General features: G+C 37.9%; 1 long non-coding RNA gene across 1 annotated transcript; it reads right to left on the bottom strand.

The window, feature by feature from the left end:
• Positions 1–8,100: 8,100 nt before the first annotated feature.
• LOC113614650 (uncharacterized) lies at positions 8,101–11,297 on the bottom strand. Its single transcript, XR_003430698.1, has 2 exons — positions 10,531–11,297; positions 8,101–9,437 (listed from the first exon to the last, which is right to left on the bottom strand). It is a non-coding gene; the product is annotated as an uncharacterized LOC113614650 (long non-coding RNA).
• Between the last annotated feature and the right edge of the window lie 14,195 nt (positions 11,298–25,492).

Below are 25,492 nucleotides of genomic sequence, written 5' to 3'. Positions count from 1 at the left end.
GCGCTCCATGTTGACTCAACCCTTTGCTACCAGACCACATTTCCAAGTATCAGTCATTAAGTTCTGACATAAATTTATTAAAATTTGTATTGTATTGTGATATTTCCCCTTGCTATTAGTGCAGAAGAATTGGGGGGCGGAAGGGGTCACTTCTTTGGCCCTCACTTTTCTGAAATTGTATCATTTTATTCTTTTGTTAACTTATCCTTTTGTGTATTATGCAGCCCACATTTAATACATTGCCTTGTCACCTGGTCTATGTTCTTCCAAATACAAAACAAAACAAAAAAATACTGTGTTTTACCAACAGATTGTAGTATCAACTTCCTTAGACACATTCAGTTGACATCTGTGACATCGTGAAGAAAGAAAAAAACAGTGTTCTGCAATTACATGTTAATGAGTCGTTAGTATTTCTTTTCTATTTATGTAAGGTAGGCTTAAAATTATAGATACCTAACTGAAGGCCGGGGTCTAGTTCAGTAGTGCGGCAGCTCCCCCTATAGGAGGCTTGGAATTATGTGTTGACCCGCTAATCCAGAAAAGGCAAAGCAGTTTTGTTTTTTGTTCTTTTTCTTAAGCACCTTAAGCGTTTGATCATTTTATTCAGTTACTCATTGATTTGTTTTTTAGCAATGTGTATCTTTAAAGTTATTTCCCTTTTAAAGTCGATAGAAGGAGGGAGGGAGAGAGGAGGAAGAGGAGGCGCAGGAGGCTGAGGAGAGAGAATGAGTACTGTGAGTGGACTGATGCCAACAGCTTTTACGAAAGAATTTTATATATGTAGTCCATAATAAGAAATCTAAATAAAAAGTAGTATTTATGAAATATATTCTTTTTTGCCTGTTTCTGTCTAGTTTCCTTTTGTTAGTCAGAATTATATGTAAGTGTTATCTGGACAATGGGAAGCTACAATTTCATGGTCAGTCTCAGAGGCTATAACTATAGTAATACTAGATACAGATTAGAACAAATCTCTTATGATTGGATTTAGATATCAGAGTATTTTGATATATGTGATTTCTATATTTTAGACCAATTAGAAAATGGAATTGTGAATTAGAGAAAAGCTTAACACAAATAATCACCTTTAGGAATGCAATCTTACATCTCTAGCTTACGCACATTAGATGAAAAATTTGAGGTTTATGCTAAATAATAATTTCATTGGACCAAATTAATCGTGTAATTAGCGTGTGCTTCTTATTTGACATTAGGGCAGTGAAATATGACATTTCTTCCCTCATATGAGTCAGTCATTGTGAAATCTTGCATGGTAATTTTACTATCTGGGTAAATAGTGTAAAAGCTCAGTTCAGTACAGCATTAGTCAAATTATCATTAATTTCCATTGACTGAGGTTGTAATGAATGAGGATTATTGTGTAATTGCTAGCGTACACAAGTTGGTGTGCCCGACGTACAGTGAAGCCAAACAATACCGAAACGTTGGAGTTTGGAGCAGCGAAAGGCTTATTGCAGGGCCAAGCTGGAGACGGGTGGCTTAGGCCCAAACCCTCCCCCCAACTCCCCAAAGGGTTTCAGGAAAGCATTTTTAAAGTCCAGGTGAGGGAGGTGGGGCTCACAGGGTATGTGATCAGGTCATGCACAATTCTGATTGGTTGATGCTGAAGTAACAGGGCGGTTAACTTATCAATCCTTAGGCGCCAGTAGGTCTGGGGCTATGTGCTCATGATCAAAAAGTAGTTAATTTCTCCCATTTGGTGGTGGTTTTTAGCATCTGAAAAACTCAGGAAATATGCATGAGTTACTATTATCTGGCTACCTCAGAGCAGAGGATATGGGGGAAGGGCCTGCCCCAGGAAGGCCCCATAGGGTCCTGCTCGTTTGCATAATAATATTATCTTGTGTTCTTCAAAGTAATTTTACTTTACCAGAAAAACAAAATATTTTATATTAAAAAAGTGCTAATAACCTGAATTTTGTATTCAGCCTCTTAACCTAGTCCAACTGCCTTATGAGTACCTATACAGGATATTGTTCCAGAATTATCTCAGTTCAGGTACCCATTACTCACTGTTTCATTATCATAATAAGTACAGTGATGATGAGTTGGTCCTACCTCAGTTTGAGTATGTGGATCAAATAAAATTGGCATAAAAATTATATGTGTCTGGAATGATGTTATTTTTCCTTAATATGTCTGTGTTATGATCACTGCCCTTTACTGGCAAACATCTACAGTGGGAACAAAATATGGAAAGGCAGTGTATAGTATCTGTGGTTTTCCCAACTTGTCTTCTTAATTGTGTATAGATAGGAATTAACAAATATTTCTTTATGGACAAACATATTAACCTTTGGAATACCCTTCTGGATAGTCTTTGCTAAGAGAGACAATGGAATGGTACTTCAAATTATGTAAGGGTATACTTTATAAAGCATTTCTGTTAAGGTAACGCTAGGGGCAGCAGAGAATGGCCATGTTCCCCCTGCAGCAACAGGTCATTACACATAGGAGCTCACTACCAGACTGGATTTTTTTTTGCGGTACACGGGCCTCTCACTGTTGTGGCCTCTCCCGTTGCGGAGCACAGGCTCCGGACGCGCAGGCTCAGCGGCCATGGCTCACGGGCCCAGCCGCTCCGCGGCATGTGGGATCTTCCCGGACCGGGGCACGAACCCGTGTCCCCTGCATCGGCAGGCGGACTCTCAACCACTGCGCCACCAGGGAAGCCCCAGACTGGAATATTTTTGAAGTCTCATGTCTAGTCAGAAAGACTTTACATTCTATTCAGTAATATATCCGTAGGTGTTGATTTAAAAAGAAATTATTTACAATTAAATTATTTGATTTTTCTTCCCCCCAAGATTTCATGTAGAATCAACATTCACAGAAGATGCATTATACTTAATCTTGGGCTTTGTGTTCACTTGGCAGTTCCTGAGATGTGTCTATGGAGCTCCAATTTCAGAAGCATGGGCAAAATAATATTTCTTCTGTGAACCTCACATCTATCCACTAGTAAGAGGACTCATAAATTAGGTTAAAATTTGTGTTGGGCTTTTAGAATGCCTTTCTGAAGTCCACCATATTCTGCTCTTAGAAACACTGCATTCTGAAATACATAGCAAAACCTTTGTCTCTAAACAGGAAGAAACTTGGCCCAGATAGCTTTACAATATGTTTCCATATTTTCTTATTACATGCTATGTACTGCAGAAGGATAATCCAATATCATTCATGAAATCATTTACTCCTTTCATAATGTAGGGACAGGGGACAAAAGTCTTACATTAAACTGCATCCATTGTAGAACAATGGCAAAAAGTTCTCCTGTCAGACTTCAGAAAACCCTTTACCAAAAATACAATTTTGATCCAAAGAAATGTAACCATTTAAATAATTCTGTCTTTACCATGTACACCAGCCAGTTCTTCAGGTATATAGAAATATGATGTGGATGTTTCCATTTAAAGACATAGTCAAGGGGCTTCCCTGGTGGCTCATTGGTTAAGAATCCATCTGCCAATGCAGGGGACACGGGTTTGAGCCCTGGTCGAGGAGGATCCCACATGCCGTGGAGCCACTAAGCCCATGTGCCTCAACTACTGAGCCTGCGCTCTAGAGCCTGCGTGCCACAACTACTGAGCCCACGTGCGACAACTACTGAAGCCTAGTTGTGGCACGTGCCTAGAGCCCATGCTTCGCAACAAGAGAAGCCACTACAATGAGAAGCCCACGCACCGCAATGAAGAGTAGCCCCAGCTCGCCGCAACCAGCGAAAGCCCGCGCACAGCAATAAAGACCCAACGCAGCCAAAAATAAAAATAAATAAATTAATAAAAATAAGTTTAAAAAAATAGTCAAAATCAATCTTAAAGCAAATACTGAAACAGTGCTGATATTAATGAAAAGTCAATCATATTCTTAAGGGTTATTGAAACCTTTCAAATGATAAGATTAATGATTGCATCATTTTGGTAACACCCCACCACCATATAGCTATTATTTGACTTTAAATGATGTCATTATTGATGATATTTAATTAATGAAATTTTAATTAATTAAAAGACCTTAAGTCTGTTGCTCACCTAAGCTAAATGGCATGAATAAAAAGAAGATGAGATAACTGTAGGAAATGTAGACTTAGAACTATTTTTGCAGTGATGCAGGAACAAAGACAGGATGTGTTTCATCAACCATACTGAGAATTAAATGATCTTGTCCGTAGAAGTGCGAACTAGGAGTAAGACGGTCAACTTAGAAACTTTCCACGTTTTCTCAGAACAGACTGTTTTAACCAAGATTTTTAGTCAAGTAAACATGAAACAAATACCCGAAGAAAGCAATTAAAGAAAGCACATATAAATAAACTGGGCAGTAGCTTGGATATAAAACCAACGAAAAGTCAAGTATGCATTCCCCAAAGCATGCAGTTACACAGATGGGGATAATGCGAGGAAAGGGACTAAGTACAGAGTGAAGCAATTTGAACATATGGCATTCTTAAAGGTTCATGTGAATTGGAGAGCAGGGAGCATTTGGGCTGTAAAGGAGAATAACAGATCACCAACATAATTGGCTGGCTAATGGGATATCTTTGAACAAAGGAACTGTGATCATTATACCTATAGGATAGTATGCATGATAAATAACTTTGTAATGCTTTTTTCTAGAAGAGGAGAATAGAGTAAGTCCCTGCAAGCTCGTATAATAGAAGACATTATCATTCAGTGCTGAGAGATAGTGTCATAGTGGACATCACCTGATGGTGACTGGACACTACCAGAAAGAAGATTGTGAGTTACCAGGAAGGAGACGGGGTTATAGACAACATATGTTGCTTTACTACACATGTTCATCATTCAGTGCTACTTACAAGTGTGGATGGAGGTGAAGATAGTATTTGTTGACTATCCACTCTGTGCTTGGTTCTCTAGGCGTAGGCATCTCATTTAAGCCTTAAAATATCCTTACAATGGAGATATTATTATTACAGCTGAGATTGAGAGAGAAATTAATTCACCTCGGGACTCTCACCTAATATGTATGAAAACTTGGGTTTGAATCAAAACTGTCCGTCTCCCAAGCCTGCCCTCTTTCCTCTACATCCTTTTTCCTTAACAAGTAAAATTTGGGGGCCACCCATGATCACTCATGTGACAGGTGGCCTTTATCTTATTATAATGCTCTTTTTCACCAAGATGAAGCATGGCCATAGGATCCCTCTCTTAGGTGCCCAATAGTCACAGTTGCTGGAATTGAAAATATTTGCTACATGACATTAATTTATCAAGTAGAGAGAAAGCAGTACTCTAGTCTTGAAAATAGAACTTTTCAGACAATGCTATGTGGTTTTAAGGAAAAAAAATCTTAGGCACCAGGTAGAAGTTTAAAAGTGTAATTTCTTCTGGTTTCTTTTATGTTACTTAAATGTTTGCTTCTCATTTATTATAATTCAGTCAGTATTCAGCATGTCTTCTATTTTCTTTCAAACTTGCAGCTTTTTTAAAATTTATTTATTTTATACCGCAGGTTCTTATGAGTCATCAGTTTTATACACATCAGTGTATACATGTCAATCCCAATCTCCCAATTCAGCACATCACCATCCCCCCCCACCACCACTTGCCCGCCTTGTTTGTTCTCTACATCTCTTGCAGCTGTTTTGAGATTCTTTGGTTATAAGATTGGTGTCAAATCACCATATTGGCTAAGGGCAATTCCTCTACTCTGTGACTAATTTACCGTGAAGGACGTAAAGCTAAAGCTTCGGAGACTGTCACTTACTGGAGTTTCTCTACAGGCCCTGGGGTGTTTTTTTTGTTTGTTTTTTTTTTTGTTTTTTTTTTTTTTTGCGTTATGCGGGCCTCTCACTGTTGTGGCCTCTCCCGTTGCGGAGCACAGGCTCCGGACGCGCAGGCTTAGCGGCCATGGCTCACGGGCCCAGTCGCTCCGCGGCATGGGGGATCTTCCCGGACCGGGGCACGAACCCACGTCCCCTGCATCGGCAGGCGGACTCTCAACCACTGCACCACCAGGGGAGCCCGGCCCTGGGTTTTTTGATGTTGGGATATGTGGGAGCTTTCTTCAATTTGTAACTTTTTATGTCCTTTCTCATTCTAAATATTAACTTTTTTACTTAAATTTGTTACTGGAGATCCATTTTCATAAGAGGGGACTCCCCAAATTGTATAAGCCTCTAGCCCTACAAAACCTGGGTTCCCCTTCCCCTCTAGCTGTTATACAGTAGTTATTCATAAAACTAACGTGATTTCTTTGAAAAGCCCAGTTTCTATGTTTTTTGGATCTTTTGGTCCATTTAAAATCTGTGATGTCAGGTAAGAAAAATTCTGTTCTACCATGGCAGCTAAAATTCTTTTGAAGTGTGCTTTGCGTTTATTTTTGTTAACTATGATTGACCGAGACAATATAAATATCAAAGGAAATATTGCTCCTTTTTTTGACAGTGGAATGAAAATAAGATTAGAAGGATCAAGATATACTATTTAAAATACTGAGAATACTTTATGAAACATACTCTAATCCCTAGCTGTACATATTGGCTTGAGATTTATTTGTTTGTATATTTTACTTGCTGATTTTCAATTTCTTCATGAATATAAAAGCCCTTTGGGAAGAAGGAACTCTGTCCGCTTATTCTCCAGAGGATCTCCACCACTTAGAAAAGGGCCTGGCACATGGGAAATGGGAAATAAATATCTGCTGAATGAATGACTGAATAAATGATTGTCATGTGCTAAAAATCCCCAAATATACTGATAACTGGAAGTCGTCACTAAAAAAAGACCCAATTGATCAAGCTTTCAGAAGTATTCAGGCATTCACAAAATTATACTAATTTTTACTCAACACTCATCACTTGTATACACCAAGTTTCAGCCAGATGTTATTTAAAGTATCTGAATTATAGACCCTTGAAAGCTGGGTTTGTAATGGAAATGCTGACAGCCACTTAACCAGATAATACCACTAGTTCACTTGGTGTGTATATATAGTGTCACTGCTAATATGGCTGCGCCATCTGTTCTGAGAGTTGGAAAGATCTGAGCTTCAAACTACTGGTTTTAAAAAAAACCCTGCCAGATAGATTGGATCCTAAAAGGTGAAGCAATGAAATGACACTTTAATTACATTGCTTTGGTGTACCTAAGTGCAAACAGTGCGCCATGAAAGAGATGATTGGGAAACGGCATGTCACCTTGAAACTCGTCAGGCATTTTTGTTTACAGTTCTGTTCCTGCTAGGCAAAGTAGGAGAACATTTTACACTCCTTATCATTTTTTTAACAGCCTAATAATAGTGCAGGTGTGTGGTCAACAAGGTATAGTGAAAATATGTTTTTTAAGTGTCTAATGGCTGTGCCTCTGCTGACTCTTAACTTGAAGAGAAAGGTTAGAGAAACTCCAGATGGCCATCACCAACTCTGCAGCAATGGCGTTCCCTAATTACTGACACTTGACGAGTTTCCCCATCCCCCTCCTCCCCAGAATGTAGGCTTTACAGGCACCAGAAATGAATTCTTAACACCTGTGTTACCAGGGCTGGCAGCCTGGGAGATATTCCCTCATGTCTTACAGCTGAATGCCTGGGAGAGCCATTCCTTTACCCTCCCAACTTCTTAGCTGTTTGGTAACAGAAAAATAATGACAAATACACCGACTGGAAAACCTCAGAGGTCACAAGGTAAGAATCGCCATTCTCTCACAATAGCTGTTGAGTGTCAGATGGACCTGGGCTGCTTCTGCCTAAATAGCATTGCCTGTCCGATTTACCAATATATGTAGCCAAAGATGGGAAGTCCATTTTCAAGGAGCCCTTTTAGTGGTCTCCTCACAATCTGTTTATAGTTTCCTGGATAGCCTAAACTTGACCCTCGCTAGAAACTTCTCCACTCACTACTACAGGCTTCTACTCTGTGCTTTTACTACATGTTTTCACAATTTCGTAAGAACAAGTATCATGTCACGTGTCTCTTGTTCTCCCTTAGCTTTCATTAATTTCACCATTTCCAGATCTTCACTCTGAAAATTGCTAAGTGGAGCTCCTGGAAGGGCACATAAGAGCAGGAACAGACAGATGAGGGAAGAGTTCACAATTTTGAGAAACCTGTGCTGTTTTTGAACATTTTATTATGATTCAGGAAATGCTTATGAAATTTAAAGCACTTTCATAGCATACTAATATCTGGTAGAGATAGGGAAAAAAGTATTAAATGTTATATACAATGTGAATTAAAATACAAATTAAGGTACATCAACTATTTTCAATAAAAATTAATTTAAAACTATAAATAGAGACACTTCTGAAGGAAAAAAATTAAGGAAATAATAGTAAATGTGTTGTCTCATCATTAAGTCATTCATTCGTCAAACAGTTTACATTTACCACGTGCTAGTCTGTGTTCTAAGTGATGGAGATACTTTGGAGAACAGTTTTTTTCTCTTTATAAGGCTTATATATTTTAGAAGAAGATGGAAAATCAACAAATAAATATACAAATCAAGCTCAAGCCAATATATATAAAGATTAGGACATATTTCATAAAGTAGTCTCAATATTTTAGATAGTGTTTCTTGATCCTTCTAATCTTATTTTCATCCCACTGTCAAAAGAAATTCACTTAATTACATGAAATCAGCAATATATAGTGGTGAAAAAGTTATTTGGCAAAGTGGTGTGCTGTTCTAGAAAAATTACAATTTTGGGATTGTGTAATGGGTATTCAGTTCCTGGTTTACTACTAACTGTGTAACTTCGGGCAAGTTACTTCACTTCTCCTATGATCAGTTTAGTCCCCTGTAAAATGATGCTAATAGTAGTACCTCCTGTGGGTTATGAAAAGTTAATGAAACACCACATAATAAATATAATTAGCACTGTTGCATGTTATATATGAAAGTTGTCAGTAGAGTAAATCCTAAGAATTCTCATCACAAGGAAAAATATTTTTGTACCTATATAATAGACGTTCAGTAAACTTATTGTGATAATCATTTCATGATGTACGTGTTACCGAGCAAAGGGCTTGCTTTCCGACGTGCGTAGAAGCCAATACTATAGCATCTGCTTTTGAGAAAAGAAAAAGCTCTATTGCAAGGTCAACCAGCAAGGAGACAGGAGGGCACGGCTCTAATGAGCTTCTCTGATGGGGGGGTTCCATCAAACTTCTATGAGTTAGGGGAGGATAGGTATTTGGAAGCGCTGGGGTGCAAGTTTCGATTGGAAGGCTTTGGAACCTGGCCATATATGGTAAAGTATGGGGAAGGGGCTTCAGCATGGGATCTTGGACAATGGACCCTTCCCTTCTGAAAGGGTTCCGTGTGTTGTTTGAAGTCAAAATTTTCTCGTCTGTGCCTGCTTCGGCTGCATGACTTGCGGTTGTTCTGCTGTCTCAGAGAAACAGTTCAGTATCTTGTTAGAAACAGGATAGGGCCAGTTTCGGGCTAGTTCTGTGGTTACAAATGGAAGTCAAATCATTATGCTGTACACACTGAACTTATATAGTACCATATATGTCAGTTACATCTCAGTAAAACTGGAAGAAATAAAAATTAAAAAATAACAGTTAATGAAGTAATGTACATATAGACTATTCAGAAAAGTGTCTGTCACAGAGCAAGCACTTAGTTAAATTTAGCTATTTTTTGTTGTAGCTTAAATTTACAAGTAAAACATCCTTACCTCGAAAAACTTCACAAGAAAACGTAGATATTAAATAACTACCAAAACTTTTTTCTCCTATGGTAATAATTATATTTAGGAATAGAATAATTTGAGGTCAAAACTTTTTTCGTCAGTGACTGCAGTGCCTCAAGTGAAGGTGACATCGACTAGCACAGACTGCAGTGACAGTGGCGGACTTTCTGCTCAAGCTCTTTTTTTCTTGACAGGAGTCAGCCCCCTGCTAACACCTGAATTGCAGTCTGTAGGCATAATCCTACCAAAACAATCTGTTCAAGGAGACTGTGGTTTATAATGCAGTGGCACATCAGCCTTTACTCTGACTTTGAAATTCCTGATCGCCAAACATAATGGACTTTCACATTTGAAAATACACCAGTTTGGAGGGGGAGCTATTTTCCCTGATTTTAGCAATTGGAAATGCAGCTTTTGATATCCATAGTGTCTTTTTAGTTGCTTTTTTAATCTGACAGCTGTTGGCTCCATTACCAGAGAAAGTGTCCTTACAAACACTAAACATGAGATCTACCCTTTTAACAATATTTTCAGTCCACAATACAATACTGTTAACTATATGCAGTGTGTTGGACAGCAGATCGCTAGAACTTATTTCTCTGTATATCTATCTGAAAGGTTATACCTGTTAAACAGTAGCTCTCCCTTTCCCCTCTCCTCCCAGCCCCTGGCAACTGTTACTGAAATTTGGCCTCTGTACACCGTTGCAGGATTAAATCTCAGAGACAGTTTTGGGTGGAGTAGAAAGAAATAGCTTTACTGCTTTGCCAGGCAAAGGGGGCCACAGCAGGCTACTGTGCTCAAGACTGTGTGTCCTGCCCTGGAGCGGGTAGTGAGGAGTCTTACAGTGCTCAAGGAGCAGGGCGTGATCAGCTCGTGGACATTCTTCTGACTGGTTGATGGTGAGGTAATGGGGACTCAGCATCATCAGACTTCTGGTTCCAGCCGGTCTGGGGTCTCCGTGCTTGTGGGCAGCATACCGTTAACTTCTTTCACCTTGGGGGGTGGGTTTCAGTATCTGTAAAACAGCTCAGAGGACATGGCTCAGAATATTACCTATAGTTCTTGGGGAAGAACTAAAGGTCCTTGACTTTGTTTCATGGCTAAAGAATTATTACTTTGTCTTGCTTGACTGTTTCCCTTTCTTTCTGCATTTTCTCACTTCTCTGATTAAATTTTATTCGGCGACTAAAGTTCTTCCCCAAACCAAAAGGCAGGCGGAGGACATAGGAGGGGGTCTATTCTGGGAAAGTCTCATAGTGCCCTGCTCGGTTACACAACCCATCAGTCTACTCTCTGTTTCTGTAAGTTTGACTATGGATTTTAGATTCCTCATATAAGTGGAATCATGCAGTATTTGTCCTTCTGTGTCTGTCCTATTCAGTACTTCACTTATCGTAATGTCTTCCAGGTCCATCCGTGTTATCACAAATGGTAGCATTTTCTTCTTTTTGAAATGTTGAGTAACATTCCATTGTATGCATACACCCCATTTTCTTGTCCATTCATCTACTAATGGACATTTAGGTTGTTTCCACCTCTTGGCTATTGTGAATAATGGTGCAATGAATCTGATCTAAATTCTTTTGGATATATACCCAGAAGTGGGATTCCTGGAGCATGCGGTAGTTCTATTTTTAACTTTTGGAGGAAACGCTATACTGTTTTCCATTGTGGCTTTCCCAGTTTACATTCCCACCAACAGCATGCAACCTTCCTCTGTTTGATGTCTTGAAACTTTGTATCTGTTGCCTCATTAAGCAGTTTCAAAAATGAAAACTAAGGTGTCATAGAATTCACAGGCAGCAGTTCTAATACCTGAAGTTTCTTTCTTCCATCTACCAAAATTCATCATCATTCAAACTAATTCCTGAGAATGGCCCATTAATAATTTTTCTCTTTATAGCTATTTTGTAATTATCCTTAGGCTTTTGGACAGCAGTTATGAAGGAATAGGGAAAGGAACTGGCAACAAGAAAGAAACCAGACCGGCTTCAGCTAACGAAAAAAAAAGAGAAAGGTGGGGGAATGTGCATGGAACATGGAGAAATGCTATGTGAAATCCTGACATCTTTCAGTCTGCCATCTCAGTATAAACTTGCAGGAGTTTGGAAATTATGCCTGCAATAACTCAAATTGTTAACATCAATTTTGAGGATGACTCGAAGCCCCTGGAAACATAAAAGAATTGACGAGAAAAGACATGGTTTATCAGCCACCTTTTTAATGAAGGGAGGAATGGGAGAGTTAGGCTTAAAAACTGCTGCTTTCCGCATACATTGTCTCTAGGGTTAGCTACAGTTTTTTTTTTGTTTTTTTGTTTTTTTTGCTGTACGCGGGCCTCTCACTGTCGTGGCCTCTCCCGACGCGCAGGCTCAGCGGCCATGGCTCACGGGCCCAGCCGCTCAGCGCCATGTGGGATCTTCCCGGACCGGGGCACGAACCCGTGTCCCCTGCATCGGCAGGCAGACTCTCAACCACTGCGCCACCAGGGAAGCCCTTAGCTACGATTTTGTATGAGACAGTACTTATCCTTGCTCTCAGAGTTCCCAGTAGGGAAGAGCAGTAGCTAGCTCAAAACACCACTCCTCAGAGCCTTTCAGACCAACTATTAAAGGATGATTCTAGGAAATCCATTTGAACACACGGGCACACACAAATTAAAAGCTGACCAGTAGGGCTTCCCTGGTGGTGCAGTGGTTAAGAATCCACCTGCCAATGCAGGGGACACGGGTTCAAGCCCTGGTCTGGGAAGATCCCACATGCCGTGGAACAGCTAAGTCCATGCGCCACAACTACTGAGCCCGAGTGCCACAACTACTGAAGCCAGTGCGCCTAGATAGAGCCTGTGCTCCGCAACAAAAGAAGCCACTGCAATGAGAAGCCCGTGCACTGCAACGAAGAGTAGCCCCTGCTCTCCACAACTAGAGAAAGCCCGCATGCAGCAACGAAGACCCAACGCAGCCAAAAATAAATTAAATAAATAAATTTTTAAAAAGCGGACTCGTATTTTACCATGTTTCTCTGCATTGCTTGGTTTTGTAACCATCGTTTCTCTCAATATTTTACATTGTATTTTAATTTTTAAGAATTTTTAAAGTCTTGGTACTTGGTGATACACAAATAAGAAGTAAAATTCAAAGGATATAATAGCTGTCCAAATGGTTTTCCTCTCACTCCTATTGCCTGCTCACTCAGTTCTTTTCTGGAGTGGCAAACAATATTCCGAATGTCGTATGTTTTCTTCCAAAGATATGATTGAATTTTCATGTGTGTGTGTGTGTGTGTGTGTGTGTGTGTGTGTGTGTGTATAGTCATATTTCTTTCTCAGAAAAGATGGCATACTGTAAACACTGCTCTGTGCCTTTTTAAATTTTTTTATTTTAAAATTTTTTTTTTGCGGTACGTGGGTCTCTCACTGTTGTGGCCTCTCCCGTTGCGGAGCACAGGCTCCGGACGCGCAGGCTCAGCGGCCATGGCTCACGGGCCTAGCTACTCCGCGGCATGTGGGATCTTCCCGGACCGGGGCACGAACCCGTGTCCCCTGCATCGGCAGGCGGCCTCTCAACCACTGCGCCACCAGGGAAGCCCCTCCCCCCACCCCGGTACCTTTTTTTAAATCCCCAAACTATATCTCAAAGAATGTTTCATTTCATAATATATGGAGCTGCCTCATTTAAACACAGTGTAAAATCCCATTGCACAAATGTAGCACAATTTATATCTCCAGTCATTTATTAATATGCAATTAGGTTCTTTGAATTTAAACACTTTTCATTTTATTAAATTTATTGTAATTTATTATACTTGTGACACATTAACAATAAACACTTATCTTAAACTGCCATTCAGATCTATTATCTCTACTTCTTCAAACTATTCATCCTTTCAGTTTTTATGATGGCTTAGTTTCCTTGAAAGATTTATAATTTTTAACTATGTACTTGAGTTGGATTTTTATTTTTCTCTGTAATTTCTCCTTGTTCTTGACTGTAGAGGCATTCCAATGCAGGATTTTTTGGTTATATCGGTATAAGTCCACAATGCTGGACTAATTATCACGGTAATTATCACACTAATTATCACGGTAATCACGGTGTGATTTCCCACCCTCAGAGACCAAGTGCAAACCCACTCCTATGCATAACAAAGGCTTAGGTTTCTAGTTTCTCCAGGGTGATTTTTTCCTACCCAAAGTGATCAGCCCAGTTACCGTCCTTAATCTCCATCCGGGGTATGAGTTACCAGTTTAAATAATGGGACAGCTCTTCCAGGCTCTGCATTTTAAGCAAGCATTTATTTTTAAGCAAGCATGAGATTACAGATGTGGCTATTTTTTTTAATTATTATTTTACTCTTTTATTTATTTTTGGCTGTGTCGGGTCTTAGTTGTGGCTGTGTGGATCTTTCACTGCGGCATGCAGGATCTTTCATTGCGGCGCACTGGCTTCTCTCTAGTTGTGGTGTGAGGGCTCCAGAGCACGTGGGCTCTGTACTTTGCGTCAGGTGGGCTCTCTAGTTGAGGCCTGCAGGTTTAGTTGCCCCTGGGCATGTGGGATCTTAGTTCCTGGACCAGGGATCGAACCCACATCCCCTCATTGGGAGGCAGATTCTTTACCACTGGACCACCAGGGAAGTCCCCAGATGTTGCTGTTTTTGATACTTTTTTTTTTTGGCCACGCGGCATGTGGGATCTTGGTTCCCCGACTAAGGATCAAACCCGTGCCCCCTGCAGTGGAAGCGCAGAGCCTTAACCGCTGGAGCACCAGGGAATTCCCGATACTTTTTATCAGATTAAACAAATTTCCTTCTATTCTTGGTTTGCTCAGAGATTTTTATTAGGTGCTGAATTTTATAAAATTCTTGTATCTGAAAAGATATTTTTCTCTTATATTCTGTTAATGTGGTAAATTATATTGACAGATCTTATGTTAAGACAATCTTGCTTCTTTGAAATAAAACCAACTTGTGATGTATAATTCTTTTAAAATGTTACTGGATTTCATTTGCTAATGTCTTGTTGAGGATTTCTGTTTCTATGTTCAGATTGGCCTGTAAATTTCTTTCTTGTAATGTTTTGGTCAGATTTTCGTACCATAGTTATTCTGGCCTCATGAAACAAGAGATTCATTCACATTCTCCCCCTGACCTTGGGAACGTTTGTGTATGATTTTTGTTACTGCCTACTGAAATATTTAGAAGAATGCAGTGAAGAGGCTATCTCATCCTGATATTTTCTTAAAGTATTTTAAATTATGGGTTCACTTTAACAGAAATAAACCATTATATATGTATATACAACTTCTTTTTCAGAATGTTGGGGTTTTTTCCTGTGCCAAGTTGGGCAAGTTGTGTTTTTCAGTGAATTTATACATTTCATTACATCTAAAATTTTAAATTTAATCATATGCAGTTATTCGTAACATTCTCTTATTTTGAAATACCTCTACTGGGTATGTGTGATATGCCAGTGATTTCTGATACTGGTAATTTGTGCCTTTTCTTTTTTGAATCATCATACTTTTGAGATTCTAAAGAACCATGTTTGTTGATTGGTTTATTTCTCTTTATCTGTTTTGCCTTACCTATTTTGAAACTGTTATTAGATTCTTCTAAATTTAGAATCATATCTCCTGATAGACTGGCTCTCTTATCGTTATGAGAAGTCCCTCTTTGCCTCTAGTCTTCAGTTTTGCCTTGAAGTCTATTTTGACCGAAATATTGTTACATCAATTTTCTTTTAGATAGTGTTTAAGTAGTCAATCTTCTTGAATCTTTTCACCTTGAATTTTTGTATAATTGTTTATTTAAATTAAGACTTTATTTTTCACAGCAATTTTAGGTACACAGCAAAATTGAGGAGAAGGTACAGAGATTTTCTTTACAACTCCTGCCCCGAAACATGCACAACCTCCTTTATTATCAACATCATTTTTACCAAGGATGAACCTATGATGACACATCATAATCACGCAAGTCCATAGTTTACATTATAGTTCACTCTTGGTATTGTACATTATATGAGTTTGAGCAAATGTATAATGACATGTATCCATCATTATGGTATCATACAGCATATTTTCATTGCTTTAAAAATCCTCTGTGCTCTACCTATTCATCCCTCCCTTACCCCAGGCCCTGGCAGCTACTGATCTTTTCACTGTCTCTACAGTTTTGCTTTTTCCAGAATGTCATATACTCGCAGTCATAAACTATGTAGACTTTTCAGATTGGTTTCTTCCACTTAGTAATATAAATTTATTGTTCCTCCATGTCTTGTTATGGCTTAATAAGTCACTTCTTTTTAGCACTGAGTAATATTATTGTCTGGATGTACCACAATTTATTTATCCATTCACCTACTGAAGGACATCTTGATTGCTTCTAAGTTTTGACGATTATGAATAGAGCTGTTGTAAACATCCACATGCAGGTACATGCATCCACATCCACATCCACATGCATCCACATCCACATCCACATAAGCTTTTAATTCCTTTGGGTAAATACCAAGGTGTGCAATTGCTGGATCTTATGGTAAGACTATGTTTAGGTTTTGTAAGAAACTGCCAAACTGACTTCCAAAGTGGCTGTACCATTTTCTATACCAGCCATCAATGAATGAGTGTTCCCTATTGTTCCATATCCTCCCCAGTATTTGGTGTTGTCAGTGTTCCAGATTTTGGGCATTCTAATAGATGTGTAATGGTAGTTCATTGTTGTTTCAATTTGCATTTCCCTGATGACATATGATGTGTGGCATATTTTTATATGTCACCTGTGAATCTTCTTTGGTGAGGGGATCTGTTAAGGTCTTTGGCCCAAGTTTTAATTGTGTGTGTTGTCTTATTGTTGAATTTTAGGAGTTCTTTGTATATTTTGGACAACAGTCTTTCATCAGGTATGTCTTTAGCAAATATTTCCCCCCAGTCTGTGGCTCATCTTCTCATTCCCCTGATACGGTTGGATCTGGACTTAAGAAATCATTCTTACAATGTTTTTCATTAGTGATATAATTTAGTCCATTTTTCTCTCCTTTTTGCCCACATTTGGAATGATCAAGTTTTTCTTTTTTAATTCAATTGCCCCTTCCTTTCAGCTTGTTAGGTTATCCTTTTATTACTATTATCTTTTTAGTGGCTTATTACAGTTGACTGTAATTTAGTATTTTTTAACTTTCCAGACAATATTAGAAAGTTTGAACATTTTATCTATATTTATTGCCTTCTCACCTTTTGTAGTATTGTTATATATTTTAATTTTACACTTATTTAATGCCATAAGATATAATGAGCATTGTTTATAATATTCTGTAGTAATTTATGTAAAAAACATCTCTTAATCCTTTGCCATTTTCTTCCTTTGTTCCTGAATTTCCAGGAACAAAGGCTTCTACCTAGGATGATGTTTTTTCTGCCTGAAGAAGTCCCTTTGCGTATATTATAAGGCAGTTCTGCTGGTCATGAGCTCTCTCACTTGTTTTCTATATCAAAATCTAAATTTCATCTTCATTTTGGGAGGCTTTTAAATGGGTAGGGACTTTTAGATTAGCCGTTGTTTCTATTTTTAAAATGGCGTTCCATTGTTTCATATTTTCTGTTGAAAAGATCAACTTTCAATCTTATTATATGAAGGTAGCGTACTTTTTCATCTGCCTCCTTCAAGATTTCGTCTTTATATTTGATTTTCATCAGTTGAACTATAATATACTTATTTAAGATTGTATTTATAATTACCGTGCTTTAGGTTTTAGAATTTATCGAGGCTGTGTTATATATACTTTTCCAGATTCTCTCACCTCTGGACCTTGGCCCCTCTTGTTCTGGCTCATGTTCTTGATACTTTTGACAGCAATTTTAATTTGTGAAGCCTTGTTGCCTGCTGAAATCTCTGAGCCACAGCTTTCTGCTTGGTCTCTTCGTCTTTGCCTTCTTTAGAATTGGCATTTGTTACCCTCAGTATTTGCTCCTCCCTCTTCCCTGTCTCACTTTTCTTGTGCTCTTGCTTTTCATACTCCCCAGAAAAGTTTCAGCACGAGCTCTGTTCTCCAGTGAACCTAGGCTAAGACAAATATGATCATATTTAGCCAGTTTCTCTGTGACTTTGCTCTAAAACTTTGGAAAATTCTTCTGGGTACTATTGCCCATGCAGAGCACTGCTGTCATTCCCTCTGAGTGCTGTCATATCCACCGGTCACTGAGATTGAAACAAATTTACTGGAAAACAATTTGCTAAAACCCTTTGGTAAGAAAAACTTCCTCAAATGACCTATGTACTAATTAAAAAAACAAACCAAAAAAACCAACCAAACTTAAAGCCAATTCGCATTTTCATGACAACTTAAACTGCCATTTCAGCAGAACAGAATGTCAATTTTAAGATTGTAGTGTCAATTTTATGTATAGAAGTTTAAGATTAAAATGTCAATTTTATGGTTTAAACTGTCAAAGATATGTGAAAATTAGATGCAGATGAAACATCGCTTTAGCGATTGACCCAGGAATGGTTCCTGTGCACATGGCCAGATATTCACATTTAGATCAGTGGGGGATTAAAATTCTTAGATGTGTGTATATACGTTTTTGGAAGTATGTGTAGGTCCATTGGATATGTGCTGACACTTTTTAAGTTCCCAGCACCACCTGTAACTTTACTCCTTTGTTTAGTCCCGTATACATTTCGAATGCTGCTTATAAGCATTTTCCAATTCTCTGACATGCCTAGAAACATGTAAATTCCACAGATGGTGACAAAGTAGCTAAAACTTAGATCTCTGATACATCATGAACTGTATTTTGGTTTCAAATCATTGTCAGTTTTGCATTTCAAACTAAGCAAATTCTTGCATTAAGGGCCATATCTAGCCTGTGGTCAGATATGGTTGCCTACAACTCTTTTTGGAAACTTAGAATTTTTTGAGGTATTTAAAGTAGGGGTCCTTAACCTTTTAAAAGTCACAAGCTCCTTGGACTTCCGGTGATGTGTATATATGCTATCTCAGAATAACTATATAACTAAGTATAACTCGATAAGTGCATAAAATTAAATGCATCGGATTATAATGGAACCATTTGGAATGCAATCAAGATATTAAATTTGTGATATAAGGGCATGTACATTTCTGTATTAATGCTTTTAATAACAATATCTATTGGCAGGCTTAATAACTAGTAATTTTTAAGTCATTATAACCATAAAAGACATTTTAGGAGATCTGTGACAAATACAATATGATATACTATCTGTGACTTCTGCTGGTTACAAAATCATAGTTACTGCTAGTACTGTGATTTATTAGTCATGATAAAAGAAAAAGGTCAATTTCAGTTAAACCTAATGAAAACAGTTTTTCCTTCCAAGATCAGGGGTCGCTTGAATTCTATCCATAGAGCCCTTATGTTTCTGTGGCTGCCAGATTAACCCCGGTTTAAAGAGAACCTATTCCTAGAATGCTGAAACTCCAATAGAAGCATAATGAATGCTATTTACTAAAGGTAAAATTTTACGATTTTCTTGAATATATAATGCTCTAGCCTACAAACACTACAGCCGCTTGATCTTTCCTGTGGGGCCTAGAACCGCGTCTGAACGTACACTTGTTTGCTTTGAACATACAAGTCTCTTATATTCCATGTCAGATTCCTATTGCTTTGTTAACCCCAGAAAAACTCTATCCCATAGGAAAGGACGGAGGAGAGAGGAGAAAGTTTCCATAAGTGTAAATTGGTCTACCATATGTTTATACAAATCTTCCATACGTTGGATATAGTAAACATAACTATATCCCTCCTGCTGGGATTTTTTTTTTTTTAATGCTTAACCCTGAAGAGAAGCAGAGATGTGGGTCTTGTGACCAAGCGCCAACTGTACATGTTGGGTTGAGAGCACAGGGCAAGGCACGGGCCCAGCTGCAGGCAGGCCCCGGTCCTTCCACACCCTAATTCCAGAGCCATCCCTGAAGGGAGACTGCCTCCTGGTGACCAAAAGAGCCGGGGGGTGGGGTTGGGACCCTGCTTAGCTGCCCTGGCCCTCAGGGAGGCTCTGGAAGAGATTCTGGCCAGTTGAGGGTCCGCTGCTGGGATACAGTAAATATGACTGTATCCCTAGCTGCTGGGATGAATATTTTAATACCATTTTGCTTAATATATATCTGATACCTTCAATTCATTTTAGTGTGAGCCTCTCTGTTACTTATCTCCAACTGATGACTTGTTCATTTTAATGAAACTGCAACTGCTTTCTCCTTCCTAACACAAGGACAAAGAGCTCTTTCTCTTTAAGTCAATGGCCACTCCTATCAAAAACTCTGTTTAAATTATCCTTTAAGCATAATTAACATGATCAGCTACAAGTATTATTCCTAATAACCAAGAGTGCGCTTCTGAGAGTGAATGCCAGTTGGTTTGGAGATGGGCTAAAATGAAGTACTTTTAAAGAAGCTTTTCTTTTTGCAAAATTTCCTCCAACCCCAAATTAGGAAGAGATCAGTAGAACTCAGTCCTGAAGAAACCCTCAGTCTTTTTTTTTCTTGTTCCATTATAGGTATGTATCAGTGTATTTGGGAGTGGAGGTGGTAGCGGTGGTTCAGAATAAGACGATGTTTACTTAAGCATCAAGAATGTTTTGGTCAAATACAGAAAAATGCTAAAAAGATGAGAAGGTTCATTAAATGTCAGGACAGAGTTCAGGGAATAATGGGCAGATGTTGGCACACAGGGTCCATCCAAGACAGTGGGGAAAGATCAAAACAACTCAACCAAGGCACAGACTTAATTATGCACCTGGTTTGCACAATACAAAACTGAGCTCCTTTATGTTGTTATTTTATTGACTTGGAGCAGAGCTGCCCTGCAGTCCTAAATCAAGCAAGGGAAGCCAAGAATATTTAAATAGAGCTTTTTTAAAATTAGGCTTCCAGAATATGAGCTTTATGACTTTAAGGTTCATGTGAAAATCATTTATGCGAAAATCATTTATGCTATGAACAAATTCCACGGTTGTAGTCCTGCCTATAAACGTTTATGTATTATTTTCCAGAAGTTAACAGCTCTTTGACAAAAACTTTTAAGTTCTCAAACCCTTAGAAGTGTTTCATAAATATGAGTGAAGTGTCTCCTCAAAGTCAAAAGTCATATATATTTTTCAAAATTGGATTTTTGTTTCATTTCATGTTGCCATATGATAGTTCTGTCATTCATTCCTATTTTAATGGAGTAATTCTCAAAATCATGGTAGTGTCAAAATTAATTGTAGTAACTACAGTAACTTGCTACAGTAGTTACAAAGAAAAATACCTTAACTATTTTCTTCCTTAAAAGTGACTGGAAAATTGCCTGTTCTATTAATTAAATATTGAAAGTTGTAATTTTAAGCTTACAGACCACTTTGCAATGATAAACTTCTTTACTTATCTTTTTTTCTCTAGTATTATATATAAAAACGTAATGATGAGTATTAATGAATGAAAGATTTGTGCAATTCTTTCACTATAAAGTATACATCCTATGTCAGAGTTTATGTAGCACCAAAGCCCAGGAGACTTCTGTAGTTACACTCTATTTGAATATAGGGGGTGACATTTATCGGCTGTGAGCTTAGGAAAGTTATTTGAACCACGTTTGCTTTCTTTGGGTTTCTCATCTGTATAATCGGAATATATCTGAGCCTACTACAAAGAGTTATGTTGAGACTAAAATTCTTGAAAAAATATATGCCAAGTATGAATGGTTATTGATATGACTAATATCCACTTTTTATATCAGTAGTTGAGGGTCTTGGAAGCAAATGAAAACATAAATTTTAGTTCATAAAAGATGCCTTAAAACATGTTTTATCTTAAAAAGAATGAAATTTTGCCATTTGCAACAACATGGATGGACTTGGAGGGCATTATACTAAGTGAAATGAGTTAGAGAAAGACAAATACGGTATGTTATCACTTAACTAGGGAATATAACAAAAACAGGCTCACAGAAAGAACACACTAGTGGTTACCAGTGAGAAGGGGGGAAGTGGGGAGGGGCAAAAGGGGATTAAAAGGTACAAACATATATAAAATAAGCTATAAGGATATATTGTACAACACAGGGAGTAGAGCCAATATTTTAAAATAACTATGAATGGAGTATAACCTTTAAAAATTGTGAATCATTATACTGTACACCTGTAACACATAATATTGTACATCAATTATACTTCAATTAAAAACATGTTGTATCTTGATTTTTGAAAACTTACTGTTTTGTTGGTTTCTTTTAGTCTTCTAGGCTAAAACAACAAAATATATTTTCAATTGAAACTTGTATTTTTAAACTCAAACACAATCAAAATCTCAAATTTATGCTCAAAAATATGGTTAAGCCCTTTTATATCAGCTAGAGCAAAGTTTTTCCATTGATTTTTCAAGCCCAACTAACCCCTACCCCCACCCCCCAGGTGATAAAGTAAATGTTACCTTGAAAATGTCTCTGGATTAAGAACTAGAGGATATGGGCTTTAACTGTTAAGTAAAAAGTACTTCATTTTAGCCCATCTCCAAACCAAACTGTCAGCCACTGCTAGCTGGGGAATTTTGGACAGGTGATTCAGTCCCCCCAGCTCACTGGTTGGGAGTTGCAAAGCTAGCACTAGCTAGCGAGCTAATGTCCATTTTGTATGTCTTCTTTGGAAAATGTCTATTCAAGTTCTTTAATCATTTTTTAATCAGGTTATTTGTTTTTCTGCTGTTGAGATTTAGGAGTTACTTGAATATATTGGATATTAAGCCCTTACTGAAGATATGGCTTCCAAATATTTTCTCCCATTCAATAGGTTGTCTTTTATTTCCTTTGATGTAGTCACTTGTGTTTTTGCTTTTTGTTTGTGTTTTTGTTTTCAAATCCAAAAACTCATTGACAAGACCAATGTCATAAACCTTTCCCCCTATGTATTACTTTAGGAGTTTACAGTTTGAAATTTTATGTTTAAATCATGAATCCATTTTGAGTTGATTTTTGTGCAAGTGTCCAGTTTCATTCTTTGGCATGTAGATGCTCAGTTTTCCCAACACCATGGTGTATTCTTGTTGCCCTTTTTGAAGATTAGTTGGTTATATATATATATATATATATATATATATATATATATATATATGTCGGTTTATTTCTGAGTTCTGTTCCAGTGATCTGTTTTCATACCAATAACATACTGTTTTAATTACTGTATTTTTTTTAACATCTTTATTGGAGTGTAATTGCTTTACAATGGTGTGCTAGTTTCTGCTTTATAACAAAGTGAATCAGTTATACATATACATATGTTCCCATATCTCTTCCCTCTTGTGTCTCCCTCCCTCCCCCCCCCCCTATCCCCCCCCTCCAGGTGGTCACAAAGCACCGAGCTCATCTCCCTGTGCTATGTGGCTTTTGTAGTATATTTTGAAATCAGGAAATATGATGCCTCCAGCTTTGTTCTTCCTCAAGATTTCTTTGGCTAGTTGGATCTTTTGTGCTTCCGTATGAATTTTAGGATTACTTTTTCAGTAGAAAAAAAAATTGTCATGGGGTTTTGATAGGGTTTAAATTGAATCTATAGACCACTTTGGGTAGTGTGGGCATTTTAACAATTTTAAGTCTTCTAATTCATGAACATGGATATCCTTTGATTTATTTGTATCTTTAATTTCTTTCAGCAATATTTTAAGTTTTCAGTATAAGATGCTTTTACCTCCTTGGTTAGGTTTATTTCTAAGTATTTTATTCTTTTTCATGTTATTGTAAATGAGAATTTTTAATACTTTCTTTTGGGGATAGTTTGTTGTTAGTGTTCAGAAATACAGTTTATTTTTATATGTTGATTTTGTATCCTTCCACTTTACTGAATTCATTTATTAGTTTCAACAGGATTTTTGGTGTATGTGTGGAGTCTATATAGGCTTCTCTACGTATAAAATCATGTCATCTGCAAACAGGTAATTTACTTCTTTTCCAGTTTGGATGCCTTTTAAATCTTTTACTTGCCTAATTGCACTGGCTGGAACTTCCAATACTCTGTTGAATTTATGTGGCTATTAGTGGACATCCTAGTCTTATTCCTGATCTTAGAGGAAAAGTTTTAAGTTTTTCACCATTGAGTATGATATTACTTGTGGGCTGGTCATGTAAGGCCTTTGTTATGTTGAGGTAAATATCTTCTATGCCTAGTTTGTTGAGAGTTTCTATCATGAGAAAGGGTGATGAATTTTGTCACATGCTTTGCTTGCATCTATTGAGATGATTATGTGACTTTTACTCTTTATTGCGTTAATGTGATGTACACATTTATTGATTCACATACACTGAACCATCCTTGCATCCCAGGGATAACTCCCATTTGGTCAGGGTGTATTATTCTTTTAATATACTGTCAAATTTGGCTTGCGAGTATTTTCTGGAGGATTTTTATAACTATGTTGAATAGGTATATTGGCTTGTAGTTTTCTTATGCTGTCTCTGTCTGGCTTTTGCATCAGGGTAGTATGCTGGCCACATAAAATGAGTTTGAAAGTTTTGCCTTCTCTTCAGTGTTTTAGAAAGGATTTGTGTTATTTCTTCCTTAAATCTTTGGTGGAATTCACCTGGGAAGATATCTGGTCCTGCACTTTGGTTGGGAGGTCTTTGATTACTGATTCTATTTCATCATGATTCAGTCTGGGTAATTTCTTGTTTTTGCTGCTTTTTTCCCACTTTTAAATAGACGATTTTTTAGAGTAATTTTAGATTCACAGCAAAATTGAGTACAAGGTACAGAGATTTGCCATATACCCCAGGCCTCCACATACACACAGCCTCCCCTACTATCAGTATCCCCCACCAGAGTTGTACACTTGTCACCATCAATGAATCTACACAGACATCTCATTATCACCATAGTTTACCCTGGGATTTACTCTTGGTGTTGAACATTCTGTGGGTTTGGTCAGATATATAATGACATGTATCCACCATTGTAGTATGGTACAGCGTAGAGCACACAGTATGTTTAGGGTAGTGAAACTATCATCTCTCCCTTGCTCCAACCCTTGGCATCCACTGATCTTCTTAATACTATCTCCATTGTTTTATCTTTTCCAGAATATTGGAATCATACAGTGTGTAGCCTTTCCAGTTGGCTTCTTTCATTTAGTAATACGCATTTAAAGTTCCTCCATGACTCTTCACAGCTTGATAGCTTATTTCTTTCTGGTGGTGAATACTATACACTGTCTGGTTGCACCATAGCTTATTATGCACTCACCTACTGAAGGACCTCTTGGTTGCTTCCAAGTTTTGGCAATAAACCTGCTACGAAGATCTGTGTGCAGGATTTTGTGTAGACATCAGTTTCAATTCATTTGGGTAAGTACCAAGTAGTACAATGGCTGGATCATATGATAAGAATATGGGTAGTGTTGTAAGATATCACCAGACTCTCTTCTACAGTGGCTTTACTATTATGCATTCCCACCAGCAATGAATGATGGTTCATGTTGCTCCACATCCTTGCCAGCATTTGGTGTTGTCAGTGTTTTCCGATTTAGGGGAGTAGTGTTATCTCAGAGTTGTTTTAATTTTCATTTCCCTAATGACATACAATGTGGAACATCTTTTTATATGTTTATTTGCCATCTGTGAGGTATCTGATGAGCTTTCGACTGAAATCTTTGGCTCATTTTAAAATCAGGTTGTTTTCTTATTGCTGAGTTTAAGAATTCTTCACGTATTTTATATAACAGTCCTTTATCAGACGTGTGTTTTGCAAGTAGTTTCTCCAAGTCTGTGGCTTGTATTCTCATGCTCTTGACAGTTTCTTG

Source organism: Aethalodelphis obliquidens, unplaced genomic scaffold (assembly GCF_003676395.1).
Source record: "Aethalodelphis obliquidens isolate GAN/ISIS:26980383/991018 unplaced genomic scaffold, ASM367639v1 scaffold101, whole genome shotgun sequence".
In the NCBI taxonomy this organism is placed as follows: Eukaryota; Metazoa; Chordata; class Mammalia; order Artiodactyla; family Delphinidae; genus Aethalodelphis; species Aethalodelphis obliquidens.
The sequence above is the reverse complement of the archived record's forward strand: the minus strand, read 5'-3'. Positions and strand labels throughout refer to the sequence as shown.